The sequence below is a fragment of the Arachis ipaensis genome, chromosome B02 (assembly GCF_000816755.2).
Source record: "Arachis ipaensis cultivar K30076 chromosome B02, Araip1.1, whole genome shotgun sequence".
In the NCBI taxonomy this organism is placed as follows: Eukaryota; Viridiplantae; Streptophyta; class Magnoliopsida; order Fabales; family Fabaceae; genus Arachis; species Arachis ipaensis.
The window spans coordinates 26137207-26157746 of record NC_029786.2 but is presented as its reverse complement, the minus strand read 5'-3'; the positions used below and the strand labels follow the sequence as shown (position 1 = coordinate 26157746).

Sequence of the window (20540 nt, the reverse complement as noted above, 5' to 3'; positions counted from 1 at the left end):
TAACCCTGCAACACTGAGCTAATTTATATAATCAACATCCTACATTACAAACTATACACTCCAAAATGTAAATTATAAAACCTACTACCCTAAAAGTATACACCCTAAAACATAAACCCTAAATCTTACACCGTCAAAATCTAGCCGTCTTCCTCGAACTCTCTACCATTAACCCATGGTCATCAAGACTAATATCTAAATTCTGCAACCCAAATTTTCGAGCTTGTACCCTTAATCGAAAATTCTCACAATCCAGGGGGTTGTATCACACTCTCCATCAACTACAAAGTTATCAGAAAATAACTGTGTGCGAGTGAAAATACCTATGGAGTCCGCTGTCGGACTGCTATTTAACTTTCTTCTAACCCTAGAGCCTTTTATCAGCTACATTCGGTCTATCAGTAAGTTCAAATTACAAGAGACCCTAAACACTGTGTAACCTACCACACATTCACAATCGACCACTGCCCCGCGGATTTCCACCCACACTAACCATTGTCAGCGTCGGACTCTTGACATAAGCTAAAACTTTTTTTCTTAAACTTCTCGCTCTGATTCTACTAAGTAAGTGTTCTTTGTTCGTATACAGCTCTAACGTTGCTGTAAACGGATTTGAATTAGGGTGCTGTTGATGACATTGACCACCTTATTATAATAAAAATAAAATGTCTTCGAAACGCTCTACTGTTATTTTATTATTCCGGTCTCCATTCTTTGATGTCTATTCTCAGGTTTAGCGATTTTTACTCCTGACTAAAGTAATAACTCGATACAATTAACAAAAATTTAGCTCATACCATGATTAGATAATCTTCTTCACTAATATTTTACACATACTAAAATTTTTCAAAAATTTTACTGCACAATTAACGATGTCGTTATTATATACTAAGAACATAAAATCCTAGTGTTTCTACATAAAAAAGACAATTTAGATTTTATGTACATATTAAATTAAACAATCTTTCTGCTAAATAACTCATTCTTTTATATTCATTACAATATTATACAACACACGTCTTTTTCGAAAGATTATATCAATACATATTACATAATCTTAAAAAAATATCTCAACATTTATATTATTACATATTTAATGATATTTACAATAACATTCATAACTAATAAAGAATATACCTACTTTAAATATATTACAATCACATAACAACTTCAGCCCCATTCTTTTTCCCTAATTAGGCCCATCATATTTGTTTCTGCTTTGTAACGTCCATGTATTATTCGAAGCCCATGATTATATGCATCGAGTTTTAATCACTAAACACAGTCCTCCACCAAAAATAGGGTTTCAACTTCCAAGGCCCAGCCAACAATGAACCCATTTCCACCAAAAATAAAATATTACATTGCAAAAAAAATTACTTCTATAAACCAAATTAATTAGCATCTATTAATGACCATCTTAATATCTTTCACTCTGACACAAACTCTGAAACGAATAAGCCCCAGCACTGCAACTGCCAGCACTACCTGCAATAGCCCAGGAGAAACTATCATGTCTGAGGGACACGTTATTCCCTTCACACTACGACACATGGGCTTCAGCATGTGTTGATGAATCTCTTTTCAGCACCATAGAAATTTTCATTTCTTTAATATATACAAAATAATGTAATCTGTGTCTGTATTGTTTTTTTTACTTTGTATGCTCAAAATTTTTTTCTTACTCTAAGTTAATTGAATTGTTGCATATTAGTTTCATTTATTAATTGAATTGTAGTAATTTTATATTATTGTCTGTGTAAATTATATGGTTTAATTTAATTCAATTATTGACATTTTAATATCTAAAAGATTATAAATTTGACAAAAAAAATTTGAAACACAACATAACAGAATTAAAATATTTTTTAAATATTTATACTTAACTTAAATGATGTGAATTTTTAAATATGTACCTTAAAATCTAGCACTGATTCATTTGTTGTGATATAGTTAAGGAATGTTATAAATAAATTATGCTATCAAAAAAATAGTATTAAATACATATTAATAAATTGAATTTGACTGAACAATATTTTCTCATCTTGGGTCTAAATTTCATTAACTATAAAATTTGATGGTATTTCTAATAAATCTTTTTTAAATTTTGAGAATCATATACACATTAATTATGATTGAATTGTTATAGGCTACCAATTTATGGAGCAATTGAAAAAAAGTGAGACTTATGTTAAATATGAATTAGACATGAAAAGATAAGTTGTATTGAGTTGGTGGCATTAAGTGAGAGTACATGTGAATATAAATCAAGTACTCTAATATTTGAAACTATTTAAATTTTTGAAAAGCTAGTGAATATATACTATAATATTAAGTACTTTTATATTTGAAACTATTTAAATTTTTTTGGATTGCTTCAATTGTGATCAATATTTACATTTATATTTGTCTGAAAGTGTTAAATATATACTTTAAATTCTTTTTTAAATTTTGTACAATATTTTATTATTCTTTGATAAGATTTAATAATTCTATTTTTTTGGTGATACAAGACCACTAAAACTAATGAGAAACTTAGAAATAATAATAGGTAAAGACTAATATTTGATGTTAATACATAAACAGCCAGTTAATTTATAAAACATCTGATGTTAAACTTAATAATAGTCTAGCATGATTAAGAAGTTACTAATAAATCATAAACTATGCCTTCAAGTTAAAACATAAAGTAGTGCTAATAATATCTTAAAAATTAAAGCTCTGGCTGTTGTCATAATACTATATCATAGTAACATATTCAATTTTTAGTCCTTAATTTTCTTGTTCTTCCTCTTTAACACCTTTGTAGCCAATGCTTGCGGGTATCTATCTTTGTCAAGATCAACAGCAACTTGTTGTATAACCTCACTTGAAAGTCTCTTATGAAATGACCTAAGGCTATCGATGGTAATGGTTTCATTCACTGACTCCTACCATGATAATAGAGATGTTGAGTTATTTTATTTCACCAAAGAAAGATAAATTATGATTTGTGTTCTTATCTAAAATTAATGTGGCTGATGATGAAGATAAAGGTACATTACTTGGCAAAGAGAAATAGAACGATTATCTCCAAGACTATGAATAGGCCCAAAAGAATTGTTAATTAAACTATCATCCACCAACTATAACATAAATGAATAGAATAGTTAGAATATTGACATTTTTATAAAGTGAACATGACTCTCAATGCTAGAAAATATTTGATGGTACAAAAAATCTTACTGATCCAGAATCTTCGTCAAACTCATGAGTAAACTTTTTTATAGTATCATGGTCATCACAGATCCTTGTAACATTATAAACCACATCAGTTCCAGTGATATTGCTAGCTTTAATATTGATCTTGAACAACATCTTCTTGTCCAATATTACATCAAGGTGGCTAGGATAGTTATTGGAGTTGTCGTCCTACATTGATGTGGAAATAGTCCAATTAAAATTATGAATATTAATAATATTTTCTAACTTACATTGTAGCTGAATTTTAAAATGGTGGTACTATAAAATCATTTGTTAGTCTAACATGTAAAAGAAACATGAAAAACACAATTGAATACTAACCAATGAGTTGATTTTCATGAATCATGTCGGCTTCACAAATTTGGCCAATTGATGTAAAATCAAATTGCTTAAAAGAGAAGGTCGGTTCAAAGACATGCATAACTGTCGTCCTTTGGAGAAATATTAATCTATGTGAGTGTTGTGTGCTCTTAATCCAAAGGTTATTACAACTGACGATGAAATTCTTCATGCAATATATTTCACCCTCCTTAATGACATGGATGAAATCTTTTAATAATGACCTGGGTACTAAAGCTTGTATCCTGTTACCCTGAAATAGATAATCATATTAGTTCAAGGTAATAATAACATCTTCTAAAAAAGTTGTAAAGAATTTGTTACCTCATAATCACATAAGACCATCTCCATAGTGGAAATTGAATTTTGATCTTCTATTTGAGGAACAATCCAGAGTCTAGCCACCCATACATTAAATGATCAATCCAATTTTTTAGCACTAACAGCCTGCAACATATTATATTAGTTGGCCATGTTTGAAAGGAAAAAAAAGCTTGAAAGAAAATGATATTTGTGTTTTAAGAATTTTAGAGGAATGGTAATAAGAAGAGTATATGGATTATAATCAAATGAAAGGTGTTCATATATTTATAGCCATATCATATCAAGTTTCAGTGGCGGGATCTTTTGAATTCAATGTTTTTGAAAACTATTTGAAGAATTCATTATATATATAGGGTTAGTTGTTGTTTGCATTAAAGTTGAAGATATAAAAAAGACTTATAATATATTGGAGAAATTGGAGGGAAGTGAGATGGATATGTGATCGACACATGGCATAATAGAATGATTCAATGCATGGCCATTCTATATTAGAGAGATTACAAGAATGCACATGTTTCAGCAAAATCCTGTATACCATGGAACATTCATATGAGCCAATCAATCCACGAATGTCACAAATATCATGCATTCAAGTGCATTCAAGTTCAACTAACAACAAAAAAACTAAAGACAGAAGCTTTTTATGAAGCAAATCATGTTTTAAGAACTTACCCTTGAGAGAACGAGAGTGTGCATGTTGATGAGAATCACCATCATTACATGAAAAAAAACCAATGGTACAACTGTGTCACTGAAAACCATTGAAGAACAATAAAGGGAGGGGAAAATGGGTAAATTTAAAAGCAGAGGAAGATACCAAAGGGGAAAGAAAATTGGCTGAATGGTTATTTATTATTTATAGTGTTAGAATCTTGAAAAGGAAGAGAACAATAAGGTAGTTGGAAGTTGGAACACGAAAGTAACGAACAAATAAACATAGAGAATAACAGAACCAAGGAAAAGAGAACCAAACACGATTTTTTTTTATGTTTCAAACATAAAGTGTTATTTGATGCGATTACTGTTTATTTAGTGAAACTAATTCCACATATATTTTCTTATTTTAACTTAAATTAGCAAGCAAGTCTGATACGTAACAATATTTTTTTAATATTAAGTTTTATCTCATCATATGGGATCAACTATATAAATTAAATAATTTTATTACCTTTTATAATATATTATATTTACTGTAAAACTATTTATACATCTCTTTTTGTTCATGCTCATCTTTACTGTCTATTTGTTTCATATAACATAATCGGTCTAATAAAATTTTTCTTTTTAAGTTTTAAAGATACTTTTTTTTTGTCACGTATAAAGTTAGTTGCACTTTGCCATTTTGATTAGTCCGTTTGTATCCTATGATATTTTACATCTTTCTCAATCTCTCTATTATTCTGTATAATACACTCAAGATACTTAAAACGCTTTACATGTAATAAGATAGTTTCTCTAATTTCTCACTCGCCCTATCAAACTTATATTAATGTGTAAATTAAATTGTACTCCTCTAAAGTTTATTTTCATAACTCTAACTTCTAATTTAAATCTTCCCTTCTTTATTCTATAAGGACAATGTTATCTGAAAAAAACATATACTATCGAACTGGTTCTTGAATATGTTCGATAAACACCTCTAAAACCAATGTGAAGAGATTTGAAATTATAGATGATCCCTAATACAATTCTACACCAATAAAAAACTCGGCCATTGCACTACCTTAAATTAATCTCAATTCAGTATTTAAAGAAAACGCGCATAAGTACTCGAGTAACCACCATTAGAAACAAAGAAAAAAAATAAGAAATGAGCACGAATAATTGAATACGAAGAATAATAAGTAACTGAGAGAGAGAGAAAGAGAACGTAACTTTTGAAATGAGACTCAAAATTTACAATGAAAATACATAGTAAAATAGTCCTAACTCCAAACTAATCATTTTTGTGCTAGGTTTAGTAGCCACTCTTTTTTTCTAAATTATTCTTAAGATTCTTATTTAAATAAATTTTTAGTCTCAATAAGGTATGTATATGATTTATATTTTTGTTATTTTTTAATTTTGGTCTTAATAAATTGTTGTTCTATTTTATTTTTTTCATAATATATTGAAGTAGCACAGATCAAAACTAAAAAAATGTATCTTTTTTATTTGGTAAAAAAATGTGTAAAAATTTGTTTAAATTTATCATTTTTAACTATATAATTTTCAATCAAAACAAATCTTAAGAACCAGAGAGTTGTAAACTTCTTGTTATTGCTCAAATTTTGACTGACGGAACTTCTTAACTATTGGTTTAATGGGGCCTTCTACCGCGGCTCAAATATGGGATCTTGATTTGAGTGTAGCTAGGTATATATGGATTCAGGTGTCCTAGCAGAGAAAAATAATGAACAAGAGATAGAAGGTATAATTTGTTCTTAACTTTTTGTTAATTTTGATATTGTTTCTTAGAATCACTACAATATTTTGAGTCTGGCCACGGTTTTTTTGGTTACGATAAAAAATCGTGATCATAGACCCTCTATGGTCACGATTTTTTAGGGTGACCAAAACAAAAAGCTATGGTCACGATTTTTTTGGAAAGGGTGACCATAGAGTACCTATGGTCACGGTTTTTTAAAAAAGGTGGCCTAAAAGAGTCTATAGTCACGATTTTGAGAAGTGACCTAAAGGGGTCTATGGTCACAGTTTTTTACAGTGACCAAAAAGGGGTCTATGGTCACGATTTTGGGAGGTGGCCTAAAAGAGTCTATGGTCACGATTTTGGGGGTAGCCTAAAAGGGTTTATAGTCACGGTTTTGGGGGTGACCTAAAAGGGTCTATGGTCACAGTTTTTTACAGTGACTAAAAAGGGGGCTATGGTCACGGGTGACCTAAAGGGATCTATGGTCACGGTTTTGGGGGTGGCCTAAAAGGGTATATGGTCACGATTTTGGAGGGTGGCCTAAAAGGGTCTATGGTCACAGTTTTGGAGGGTGGACTAAAAGGGTCTATAGTCACGATTTTTTACAATGACAAAAAAAGGGGCTATGGTCACGGTTTTTCAAAAAAGGGTGACCTAAAAGGGTCTATGGTTACGGTTTTAGGGGATGACCTAAAGGGGTCTATGGTCACGGATTGGGGGTGGCCTAAAAAGGTCTTTGGTCACAGTTTTGGGGGTGACATAAAGATGTCCATAGTCACGATTTTTCGGAAGGGTGACCTAAAAGGGTCTATGGTCACGGTTTTGAAGGTGACCTAAAGGGGTCTATGGTCACAATTTTTTAAAGTGACCAAAAAGTGTCTATGGTCACGATTTTTCAAAAGGGTGACCTAAAAGGATATATGATTACGGTTTTGGGAATGACCTAAAAGGGTCTATGGTCACAATTTTAATCATTTGAGTTTAAATTAATTAAGATTTTTATGTATTTTTTATAATTTAAATATTTTATCTTTTAAAAATTTTAATAATTAAAAATTAATAATAATTTTATATGATTTATTTTAAATATTAAAATTTTAAATTTAATTTTATAAATAAAAATTTTATGTGTTCCAAAAATAATTTTCACAATATTATATTTAAATTTTAAATTATTATTTTATTTCAAATATTTTATAAAATTATTATATTACTGGTATATATTTTCCCTTAATCCTAAAAATTTCTAATAAAAAATCTAATATCCCAAATTTCTCAATTTACTATCCTAAATCCCTAAACACACGCACACAACACTCCGTGAGTGAGGGAGAAAGGAGAAACAGAGAAGGGAGAAGGGGGAGCTCGAGGGAGAAGAGGGGAAGAGAGGAGGGGACGACGCGGCTAGGTCCTTACCGCCATCGCCGTTGTCGTTGAGGCGCCGGAGGAGAGAGAGATTTGCTTTGCAGAGGTGTTGAGGGAGACAGACGCGACGCGAGGAAGAGGAGCTCGTCTTCGTTGCCGCCGTCGCCGCGCCTTGCCGCCGCTGCCGTTGATGGAAGCCGCCACCGTCGTTGGGTGGAACCAAACAGGGAGAGGAGGTCGCCGTTGATGCTACGGCAAAAAGGAAGGAAGCAACGCGTGTGAGGAAGTGACGCACAGAGGAGGAGTTGTTCCTCTGCCGCCGCTGGAATTCCTGGTCGCTGCCGGAATTCATGGTGAGTTAATCGTGCCTAGCTACCATAATCACCACCTCTGAACCTTATTTGCTCTGTAACAACCCTGCGCTTGCTTCTGATGTTCTTGACTCTGTTGGGTTTGCTGGAATTATCACAGTTGAAGGTTGTCACCAGAGAAGACAAGTTGTTGCGCCATCATTTTCAACTAACCCTGCAGCTGTGTCATGAACTGCTTCTCCAACCTCTCATCCTACACTGCCGCCATCCTCGCTCGCTTCCTATCCAGCCGCCGTTCCCTCTGCAACTTCCCCATTAAGCTAACTCTTCCTCCTACTCTCTCTCCCCGCTCTCAATTCGTGCTCTCAATCCACAGAGACAACCTTAGCATTGATTCAATGCTTCCCTTTTAATATTATTCCATGAATAATACCCAAATAACTAATTACTTACTAATTATCCAATTATTAGATTCGCTTAAAATATGAATTGCGTTGAATATATAAATGATTGGTGTGTAGCTTATAAACGTAAATGGATATTTTTTGGTAGAGGGTTGTTTCTTTTCAGAGGTTGATGAAATTGAATTGTTTTCAGGTTGATTTTGACATGCATATGCCCATGTTGCCTTTGTGTGACCCTCATAGTTGAGTTTGCTCTGGCTTTGATCAAGACTCCATTTTCGGTCATGGAGTGGTTCACCTCTAAGATTCCATGTTAGAGATATTTGTATCATATGAAGTCTTTGAAGTAGTGGTGAATATGATAGTAATCCACCGTATATTCTTTTGTTAATTCGTGTATTCAATTTCTTTGATTATGGTTTGATGAATATATATAGTGCTCATCATGAAACAACTCTTGGTTGTAAAATCCTGTATGCCAAAATCTGAATTTGAAAGTAGGGTTCTTGTTTTTTGTTGCCTTTCTTTGGCAAGAACTAAAGAAATTTATTTGTATTTAAAGATTACTGGTATTTTGTCAATTCATTTGTCAATTTAATATAAAATATTTTAATTGTTTCATAGGAAATTAATATCAATACTTTATATATATTTTGTTTTCAGCATGCAACTATATCACGCAAATAATTATTAATTTTCTGTTAACAACATCAACACATGACTAATATAGTAATATTCAAAGTAAGAAAAATGCAAAGCTCAAGAGATATATTATAGTTTTTAAAGTTAAATGAATGTTTTTTGATTGTTTACGTATTCCTTAACTAACCCAACAGGTCAAGGATTAATTTTTTGCGGAGCTAACTACTCGACCAATTTAAGTTAGTTAAATGTTAAATGAATCTTATAAAAGCTTATCTAGCACAAATGGTAGTAGAAAGCAATGGTGACACACCATTTATCTATCTATCTATTTTTATTATATAAAAGTTGATACTAACTTCTTATACAATAAGTTTAAGTCATATGTTTATCTTTTAATGATGTCACATCAGTAACTTTGATGATTTGGCAAAACTTAGAAACTAACCAATCATCTTTTAGTAAAATTTTTTAGAAAAATTAAAAAAAAAAACGTGTATTTAGTATTATTTATTAAAACATAAAGTACTGATTAAATACAATAATAAATATTCTGTAAATTAGTTTTAATATAAATAATTTAAATTTAACATTAATTTATATATTATCTAATCAATCTCTAAATAATATAACACTTATTAGAATACACTATATAGTATAATTAATTTACCTCTCCGCTAGTAAGGTATAATATCTCATCAGCCAAAACCCACTTAGAATACAAATTTCTCCCATTCTTAAGAATCAAATTAATTTGACCTAATACACAACAAACAAATTATTGATGAACGGATATTTTATACGCTTTTTGACATCACTTTCATATAGTTTTTAGTAGTTTTATTTAGTTTTTATTAAGTTTTTATAGGTTTTAGTGTTAAATCCACATTTTTTTATTCTACTATGAGTCTTTGTGTTTTTGGGCAATTTCAGGTATTTTTTGGCTGAAATTGAAGAGTTGGAGCAAAAGCCTGATTCAGAGACAGAGAAAGCACTGCAGATACTGTCCAAATCTGACTTGTCTGCATTTGGAAGAGCTTTTCTGGAGTTACAGAAGTCCAAATGGAGCTCTCTCAATGGCTATGGAAAGCTGACTCAGAGCTTTCCAATAATATATAATAGTGCATACCTTGCTTTGGATTAGAAGGCCCAAAACTGGTATCCAACGCCAGCTTCCTGCCCCTTCCAGGCATCCAGTGCCCAAAGAGTAGAGCCCAACGTTCAAAGGCCCAGAGAGGACCCCCTTAGCTAGTGCTCCACGCCCCAAGGAGCCTCATAGCACGTGGATCTCATCAAAGCTAAGCCCAAACACTCACCAAGTGGGCCCAAAAGTGGATTTTAGCACTAAATAGATTACTTTATCCTTACTAGTCATCTGTTTAGTATTTAAAGTGTATTTTACATCACTTTTCACATATCATACACCATTCACATTTTTCCATTGTATTTTCTCTTCAGCATGAGTTTCTAAACCTCCTAGGTTGAGGGGAGGAGCCCTGCTGAAACCTATGAATTAATAAAAGTATTACTGTTTCTCTTCGATCCGTGTTTGATCAATTCAAAGATGTATATTCGTTCTTCATCAATATGAATGCGTTGAACTGGCATAAGGTTATCACATTCTACATGGGTTCAGAGTGCTTCTTTCATCGGACAATGATGAACCACCAGCTTGAATATACGTCTCTCAGACGGCTAATCCACGATTTCGCTGGAGACTTCTCGAGACATCAGTTCAGCCGATTTATGGGGAGATTAGGGTCTCTGTGATAGAGGCTAGAATCCTAAGAAGCTTCACCCTCAATTATAATGGATCCGCACTAAACCTAGGGTTCAGATCTGGAGGAGTATTGACAGTTGCTCAAACTAGTGTCAATCACATACAGCCTGCCATTGAAGAAATCACTCACAAGCAGAGAAGACAGTAATACCAGAGTTAGTTCAAAAAGGCTAAGCGACTCCAATCCTCAATTATAACCATTCTACTAATTTCAATACCTTATATCCTTCTCTCATATTTCTTTTACTGATTCCATTCAAATTCAAAATCAAACTGCATTCAAACATAATCAACCTTCTAATCTGCCTGACTAAGACCTGCAAGATAACCATAGCTTGCTTCAAGAAAACAATCCTCGTGGGATCGACCCTGACTTGCTTAGGTATTACTTGGATGACCCAGTGCACTTGCTGGTACAGTTGTACAAAAGTATGGGAATTCGTGCACCAAGTTTTTGGTGCCGTTGCCGGGGATTGTTGAGTTTGGACAAACTGCCGAATTGTCTTGCTCCCTAGATCAAGTACTTTATTTCTTGATCATTTTTAATTGAGTTTTGAGTCCTCTATTTTTATTTTCTTCTTCTTATTTTTTCGAAAAATTAAAAATCTTTTCGAAAATATTTTTTTTTCTTTCTTCAATTTATGTTCTTATTGAGTCTTTGATTTTTGCAAGAGTATAACTTTGATTAGAGTCCTTTATTTTGATTTTCTTCTTCTTCAAATTTTCGAATTATTAAAAGCTTTTCAAAAATAATTTTTATTTTATTTGTTTAATTTTTGTTCTTAGTTTGAGTCTTATGTTCTTGTTGAATTTTTTGTGTTCTTGGAGTCTTTCTTTCTAAAAATTTTCAAAAATATTTTCTTTAGTTAAATCTTGTTTTAAATCTTTAAGTTTGGTGTTTTCTTGTGTTTTTCTTTTTATTTTTCGAAAATTTCTTGTTAGTTTTCTAAAAATTTTAAGTTTGGTATTCTTTTTATGTTTTTGTGTTCTTTGAGTCTTTGAATTTTGTTCTTTGTGTTCTTGTGAGTCTTCAAAGTGTTCTTGAGTCTTTTTTGTGTTTTGATCTTAAAATTTTTAAGTTTGGTGTCCCTTTGTATTTTCCTCCAAAAATCTTCTAATTTTTTAAAATTCTCGTCTTCTTCTCTCTCTTATATTTTCGAAATTTTGGAATTAAATTTTAATTTCTTTTTTTATTTTCGGTTTAAATAAAAAATTAATTATTATTTATCTTTTCTACTTTTATCTCTTTTTCTACTCCTTCTATCTTCTTCCTTCTTCATCTTCTACCTTTCTTAATCATGAATCCAAGTGAGAATAAGGAACTCAAGAGAACTCTAGGATCTTATACAAGTCCCAATGCTGACTTCTATGGAAGAAGCATCAGCATACCTCAAATTAGAGCTAGTAGCTTTGAATTAAACCCTCAACTTATTACTCTAGTGCAGCAGAACTGCTAGTATTCTGGGCTTCCTCAGGAAGAACCTACAGAATTTCTTGCAGATTTCTTAAGGATTACTGACACAGTACATAGTGAGGGAGTAGACCAAGAGGTCTACAGGTTATTGCTCTTTCCTTCTGCTTTAAAGGATCAAGCAAAAAGTTGGTTGGATAACCAGCCTAAAGCTAGTTTAAAAACTTAGAAACAGTTAGTGGACAAGTTTTTAAACCAATACTTCCCCCTAGAAAGGTGATCCAGCTGAGACTGGACATCCAAGGTTTCAAACAAAGAGATGGTGAATCTCTTTATGATGCCTATGAGAGGTATAAGAGGATGCTAAGAAAATGTCCCATTGAAATGTTTCCAGAATGGGTATAGTTAGACATCTTCTACTATGGACTTTCAGACATGGCTAGAATGGCCTTGGACCACTCTGCTGGTGGTTCTATATACATGACTATAGGAGAGGCTCAAGAGCTTATTAAGACAGTTGCCACTAATCAGCATCTGTACTCATCTCCTGAGACCTCTACAAAAGGAGAGGTTAAGGCAGTAGCTGCTGATCTTATAAGACCTCTATAAAAGGAGAGGTTAAGGCAGTTGTTGCTGAACCTAACCCTCCAGAGCAGGATGGCCCATTGACTCAGCAAATGCTGGAACTGCAAGAGGCTCTGTGAGAAACTCAAGCTTCTAATAGGAATATAGAAGCCCATTTGAGTCAAACAAGGCAGCAGTTATCTAAGCAGATAACAGATGAATGTCAGGCTATCCAACTGAGGAGCGGGAAAACTTTAAAAATCCAACCTCAGTATAATAAAAACAAAAAGCCCATAGAGGATAACCCTACTGGCATTGAATGCCAAGAAAAAGGGAGAGAATGGGCGTCCAAATGCCCAAGGGGACAGCAGCATGGGCGTTGAACGCCCATGCAAGGGAGGTCAGTTGTTCATTGATAACAACCCTCCTAAGCAAGCTAGTAAGCCCCCCTTCCAACTCACATGGCATTCGGCCTTCATCAACCAAGGTTGATGAATACAAGGCTAAGATGCCATTTCCTCAGAAACTCTGTCAAGAGAAAAGGGATAACCAGTTTGCCCGCTTGGCGGAGTATCTCAGAACATTAGAGATAAAGATCCATTTTGCAGAAGCTCTTGAATAGATACCTTCTTATGCAGAGTTCATGAAGGACATTCTAAGTCATAAGAAGGGTTCGAGAGAGATACAAACAGTCCTCCTCACTGAGGAATGCAGTGCAATCATTCAAAATAGCTTGCTAGAGAAGCTTAAGGATCTTGGAAGCTTTATGATACCATGCACTCTAGGTGATGCTTGTACAAGGACAGCTCTATGTGACCTTGGGGTAAGCATCAACCTAATACCTGCTTCTTTAATAAAGAAGCTTTGTTTGACTGATGAAGTCAAACCAACCCGCATATGCCTTCAACTTGCTGATGGGTCTATTAAAATACCATCAGGAGTAATTGAAGACATGATTGTCAAGGTTGGACCCTTTGCCTTCCCCACTGACTTTGTGGTGTTGGACATGGAGAGGCACAAGAGTACATCCCTTATCCTAGGAAGACCTTTCCTAGTTACAGGACGGACCCTCATTGATGTTGAAAAAGGGGAAGTAACCCTGAGAGTCAATGAGAAAAATTTCGTACTGAATGTTGTCAAAGCTATGCAGCATCCAGACATTCCTAAGGAATGCATGAGCATTGACCTCATTGATTCCCTGGTGGAAGACGTCAACATGGCTGAAAGTCTCAAGGAAGGGCTAGATGATATCCTTGATGATACTTAGCGTAATTCAAAGGAACCTCTGGAAACCTCTGAGAAAAAGGAAAAGCCTCCAAAGCTTGAGCTTAAGCCACTACCATCCTCCCTGAAATATGCATTTATGGGAGATGGAGATACCTTTCCTGTGATCATAAGCTCTACCTTAGAGCCACAGGAAGAAGAAGCACTTATTAAAGTGCTCAAAGCACATAGGAATGCCCTTGGGTGGACTATAAGTGACCTTAAGGGCATTAGCCCGGCCCGATGCATGCATAAAATCCTGTTGAAGGATAATGCCAAACCAGTGGTACAACCACAGAGGCGTTTGAATCCAACTATGAAGGAAGTAGTGCAGAAGGAAGTCACTAAACTATGGGAGGCTGGGATCATTTATCCCATTTCTGATAGTCCTTGGGTGAGCCCTGTCCAAGTTGTCCCCAAGAAGGGAGGGATGACAGTGGTTCATAATGAAAAGAATGAGCTGATCCCGAAAAGGACAGTCACAAGGTGGCGTATGTGCATTGACTACAGAAGACTCAATGACGCCACCAGGAAAGATCACTTTCCTTTACCCTTCATTGACCAAATGCTAGAAAGACTAGCAGGTCATGCTTTTTATTGTTTCTTGAATGGATATTCCAGATACAATCAAATAGCAGTAGATCCACAGGATCAAGAGAAGACAGCATTCACATGTCCATCTGGAGTGTTCGCCTATAGACGAATGCCATTTGGCCTGTGCAATGTGCCTGCCACCTTTCAGAGATGCATACTATCCATCTTCTCTGACATGGTAGAAAAGTTCCTTGAAGTATTCATGGATGACTTCTCTGTTTATGGAGACTCATTTGACTCCTGTCTTGATTATCTGACCCTGGTCCTAAAAAGATGCCAAGAAACAAACCTAGTTCTAAATTGGGAGAAATGCCACTTCATAGTAACTGAAGGCATTGATCTTGGGCATTAGATCTCAAACAAAGGGATAGAAGTGGATCAAGCTAAGGTGGAAGTGATCGAACGCTTGCCTCCACCTACTAGTGTTAAGGCTATCAAAAGCTTCCTAGGACATGCAGGATTCTACAGGCGGTTCATAAAAGATTAAAATCACCAAATCCCTGTACAATCTCTTGGCCACTGATGTTCCATTTGTCTTTGACCAAGAATGCCTGCATGCCTTTGAAATTCTGAAGGCCAAGCTTGTGAGTGCTCCTATCATCTCTGCACCCAACTGGGACTTGCCATTTGAGCTAATGTGTGATGCAAGTGATCATGCAATTGGCGCAGTCCTAGGTCAGAGACATAACAAGCTTCTGCATGTCATTTACTATGCTAGTCGCGTATTAAATGATGCGCAGAAAAATTACACTACCACAGAAAAGGAGCTACTTGCAGTGGTTTATGCCATTGACAAGTTTAGATCCTACCTAGTAGGATCTAAGGTCATTATTTATACTGACCATGCTGCTCTAAAGTATCTACTCACTAAGCAGGATTCTAAACCCAGACTTATAAGATGGATATTACTCCTGCAAGAGTTTGATATAGAAATTAGAGACAAAAAAGGGGCAGAAAATCAGGTGGCTGATCACTTGTCCTGGATTGAGCCAGTAGCAGGCACTTCCTCTCCCTCTACTGACATATCCGAATCCTTTCCAGATGAGCAACTCTATGCCATCCAGACAGCACCTTGGTTTGCAGACATTGCAAACTATAAGGCTATACGGTTCATTCCCAAGGAGTTTACCAGGCAGCAAGCCCGGAATCTCATGCATGATGCAAAATATTACCTATGGGATGAGCCATATCTCTTCAAGAGATGCTCGGATGGAATAATCCGACGCTGTGTGTCTGAAGAAGAGGCACAGAGAATTCTATAGCATTGTCATGACTCTGACTATGGAGGGCACTTTGGAGGTGAGCGGACAGCCACTAAGGTACTCCAAAGTGGCTTTTACTGGCCTACTCTCTTCAAAGATTCTAGAAAGTTTGTCCGTAACTGTGATAATTGCCAGAGGGCTAGCAATCTTCCTCATGGTCACAGCATGCCTCAACAAGGGATCTTAGAGATTGAGTTGTTTGACGTATGGGGCATAAATTTTATAGGACCATTCCCGCCTTCATACTCAAACACATATATCCTTGTGGCAGTAGATTATGTGTCTAAATGGGTTGAAGCAATAGCAACACCCACCAATGACACCAAAGTAGTAATGAAGTTCCTCTAAAAGAACATCTTCAGCAGATTTGGTGTCCCTAGGACACTAATCAGTGATGGAGGAACTCATTTCTGCAACAGACAGCTGGATTCTGTCTTAAGCCGTTACGGAGTTCGCCATAAAGTAGCAACACCGTATCATCCCCAAACCAATGGGCAAGCTGAAGTCTCAAATAGAGAACTAAAGCAAATCCTAGAGAGGACAGTAAGTGCCTCTAGAAAGGATTGGGCTAGAAAGCTTGATGATGCTCTGTGGGCATACAGAACAGCTTTCAAAACCCCATTGGAACTTCACCATATCAGTTAGTATATGGGAAGTCCTGTTATTTGCCAGTGGAACTAGAACACAAGGCCTATTGGGCCACTAGACTCCTCAACCTTGATACTAAAGCAGTAGGAGAAAAATGGTTGCTCCAGCTAAATTTCTCTTAGATGCATTTGAGAATGCAAGGATCTATAAGGAAAAGGCAAAGAGGTGGCATGACAGGAAGATAGCTTCCAGAGTCTTTGAACCAGGGAAGAAAGTTCTGATCTTCAATTCAAGGCTCAGATTATTCCCTGGGAAACTCAAATCTCGTTGGAAAGGACCGTATGTGATTACAAGAGTATCACCTTACGGACACATAGAACTTCAAGGAAAAGATCCTGAAAATAGGTTCACTGTCAATGGACAGAGGGTCAAACATTACCTTGAAAGAGATATAGAGCCAGGAGGCTCAACACTGTTACTAAATTAAGTACAGTGAAGTCCAGCTAAAGACACTAAAGAAGCGCTTGTTGGGAGGTAACCCAACCTTACTCAACCATAGTTATTTTCCTTCATTTTGTTTTTCCTTTCAGTGTCAGAGTCATGATCATGTGCACCAGTCAAGAGATGGAATTCACAACAGTGAAAACAGAACACTCCGGAAAGGGTGCCAAAGTTGAACGCTAGCCAGGGTATCCCTGCTGGGCGTTCAACGCCCCAATAGGGGAGCATTGCTGGTGTTGCACGCCAGCCAGAGAGCAGCCCTTGGGCATTCAAACGCCAATACAGAGAAGCAGAAAATCTGGAATTTCCTAGCCTCTCAGGACCAAGAGGTCCCACAGAAGCTCCACCTACTCCACCTTCTTCTTCCCCATTGATCATAGTTGCTCGAGGGCGAGCAAAACTCTTAAGTTTGGTGTTGCAAAAACTCTGCTTTGTGACTTCTACCACTCTTAAGTATAGAAGAAGAGGATGGAGCAAATTAGAGAGTATGCACATGAACTTGTGTAGCCGCCTCAACAAAGATAAAGGAGTGACATAGAAGAGATCAAGAACTACATGGGATCCTCAAGGAGGAGCACTGGCCACCAACATTCAGGTGGATTCGTTATCTTTTACTCTTTTCCTGTTATTTTTTTGTTTTCTGTTTGTTTATTTATCTGCTCTCTTGTTCTAGTTGCATGATCATTTGCATTGATGTCTTAAAGATGTAAAATGTTCTATATATCTCTCACCTTGCTTAAATAAAAAAAATTATTGAAAAGAATTGAGAGATGCATGAATTTCAAGTTTAAAATAAGATTAGTTTAATTAGTTTGATGTGGTGTCATTTGCTTTTATTTTCTGAATATATGAAATAAACAGTGTATATTTGAAGTTGTAACTTTAGAATGTTGGCTCTTGAAAGAATAAGGAAAAAGGAAAAATATTATTGATAATCTGAAAAATTTGAAAATTGATTTTTGAAGCAAGAAAAAGCAGCAAAAAGCAAAAGAAAAAGCATGTTGCAAAAGAAAAAAATTTTATATGCATGCGAAAAAGAAAGAAAAAAGTTGCAAAAAAAAAAGAAAATAAAATAAAAAAGCAGAAAAATCCATTACTGCCCAAAAATGCAGGAAAAGGAGGGCAGATTGAAAAAGCCAATAACCCTTTAAACCAAAAGGCAAGGGTAAAAGAACCCAAGGCATTGAGCATCAGTGGATAGGAGAGCCCAAAGGAATAAAATCCTAGCCTAAGCGGCTAAACCAAGCTGTCCTTAACCATGTGCTTATGGCATGAAAGTGTCAAGTGAAAGGCTTGAGACTGAGCGGTTAAAGTTGTGGTCCAAAGCAAAAAGAGTGTGCTTAAGAACTCTGGACACCTCTATCTAGGGACTCTAGCAAAACTGAGTCACAATCTGAAAAGGTTCACCCAGTTAAAGTATTTGTGGCATTATTGTATCCGGTGGTAATACTGGAAGACAAGGTGCTTAGGGTCACAGCCAAAACTCTGAAAGCTGTGTTCAAGAATCAAAATACGCTTAACTAAGAGAATCAATAATATCATCTGGATTCTAAGTTCCTAAGGATGCTAACATCTCTGAGTTTCAATGGATAGTGAGATGCCAAAACTATTCAAAGCAAAAAGCTACTAAGTCCCGCTCATCTAATTTTTAACTAAGCTTCATTTGAAACTTAGAAATTTATTGTATCTTAATTTTTTTTATCCTACTGTATTTTTAGTTGCTTGGGGACAAGCAACGGTTTAAGTTTGGTGGTGAGCGAATATTTTATACGCTTTTTGACATCAATTTCATATAGTTTTTAGTAGTTTTATTTAGTTTTTATTAAGTTTTTATAGGTTTTAGTGTTAAATCCATACTTTTGGATTCTACTATGAGTCTATGTGTTTTTGGGCAATTTCAGGTATTTTTTGGCTGAAATTGAGGAGCTGGAGCAGAAGTCTGATTCAGAGACAGAGAAAGCACTGCAGATGCTGTCCAGATCTGACCTGTCTGCATTTGGAAGATCTTTTCTAGAGCTACATAAGTCCAAATAGAGCTCTCTCAATGGCTATGGAAAGCTAACTTCCAGAGCTTTCCAGCAATATATAATAGTCCATACCTTGCTTCGAATTTGAAGGCCCAAAACTGGCGTCCAACGCCAGCTTCCTGCCCCTTCCAGGCATCCAGCGCCCAAAGAGTAGAGCCCAACGTCCAAAGGCCCTGAGAGAACCCCCTTAGCTGGTGTTCCACGCCCCCAAGGAGCCTCATAGCATGTGGATCTCATCAAAACTCAGCCCAAACACTCACCAAGTGGGCCCCATAAGTGAATTTTAGCACTAAATAGACTACTTTACCCTTATTAGTCATCTGTTTAGTATTTAAAGTGTATTTTACATCACTTTTCACATATCATACACCATTCACATTTTTCCATTGTATTTTCTCTTCAGCATGAGTTTCTAAACCTCCTAGGTTGAGGGGAGGAGCCCTGCTAAATCCTATGAATTAATAAAAGTATTACTGTTTCTCTTCAATCTGTGTTTGATCAATTCAAAGATGTATATTCATTCTTCATCAATATGAATGCGTTGAACTGGTATAAGGTTATCACATTCTACATTGGTTCAGAGTGCGTCTTTCATCGGACAATGATGAACCACCAGCTTGAATATACGTCTCTTAGATGGCTAATCCACGATTTCGTTGGGGACTTCTCGAGACATCAGTTCAGCCAATTTACTGGGAGATTAGGGTCTCTGTGATAGAGGCTAGAATCCTAAGAAGCTTCACCCTCAATCAAAATGGATCCGCACTGAACCTGGGGTTCAGATCTGGAGGAGTATTGGTAGCTGCTCAAACCAGTGTCAATCACATACAGCCTGCCATTGAAGAAATCATTCACAAACAGAGAAGACAGTAATACCAGAGTTAGTTCAAAAAGGCTAAGCAACTCCAATCCTCAATTATAACCATTCTACTAATTTCACTACCTTATACCCTTCTCTCATATTTCTTTTACTGATTCCATTCAAATTCACAATCAAACTGCATTCAAACATAATCAACCTTCTAATCTGTCTGACTAAGACCTGTAAGATAACCATAGCTTGATTTAAGCCAACAATCTTCGTGAGATCGACCCTGACTCGCTCAGGTATTACTTGAACGACCCAGTGCACTTGCTGGTACAGTTGTACGAAAATGTAGAGATTCGTGCACTAATTACTAACCAAAATCCAAATAATCAATGTACAACCTAAAGTTCAAAGTTCAGCAACATCATTTACATCCTCAGTCAATGAGTAGTACTAAGGAATCTTTTTGCTAGAATAAATGAAGTGGAATGATTCACTTAGGCATGGAAAAAGCCATATTTATGAGTGAAAATTCAGATGCAGTTAAATTCATGTAAAAGTTATAGTTGAGAGTTGTTAAATAATTTAATAGATTTGACTAAATTATCATTTAACAACTTTTAACTATCAACTTCACGTAAAATTAACTATACCTGAGTTTTTATATTTCAAAAATTCTTAAAAAATTCTTATCATCAAAATAG

The 20540-nt window shown here is 35.4% G+C and overlaps 1 long non-coding RNA gene across 1 annotated transcript; it reads left to right on the top strand.

The window, feature by feature from the left end:
* On the top strand, positions 3633 to 8907 carry LOC107628261. The gene is made up of 3 exons (XR_001617660.2): positions 3633 to 3644; positions 7654 to 8034; positions 8153 to 8907. It is a non-coding gene; the product is annotated as an uncharacterized LOC107628261 (long non-coding RNA).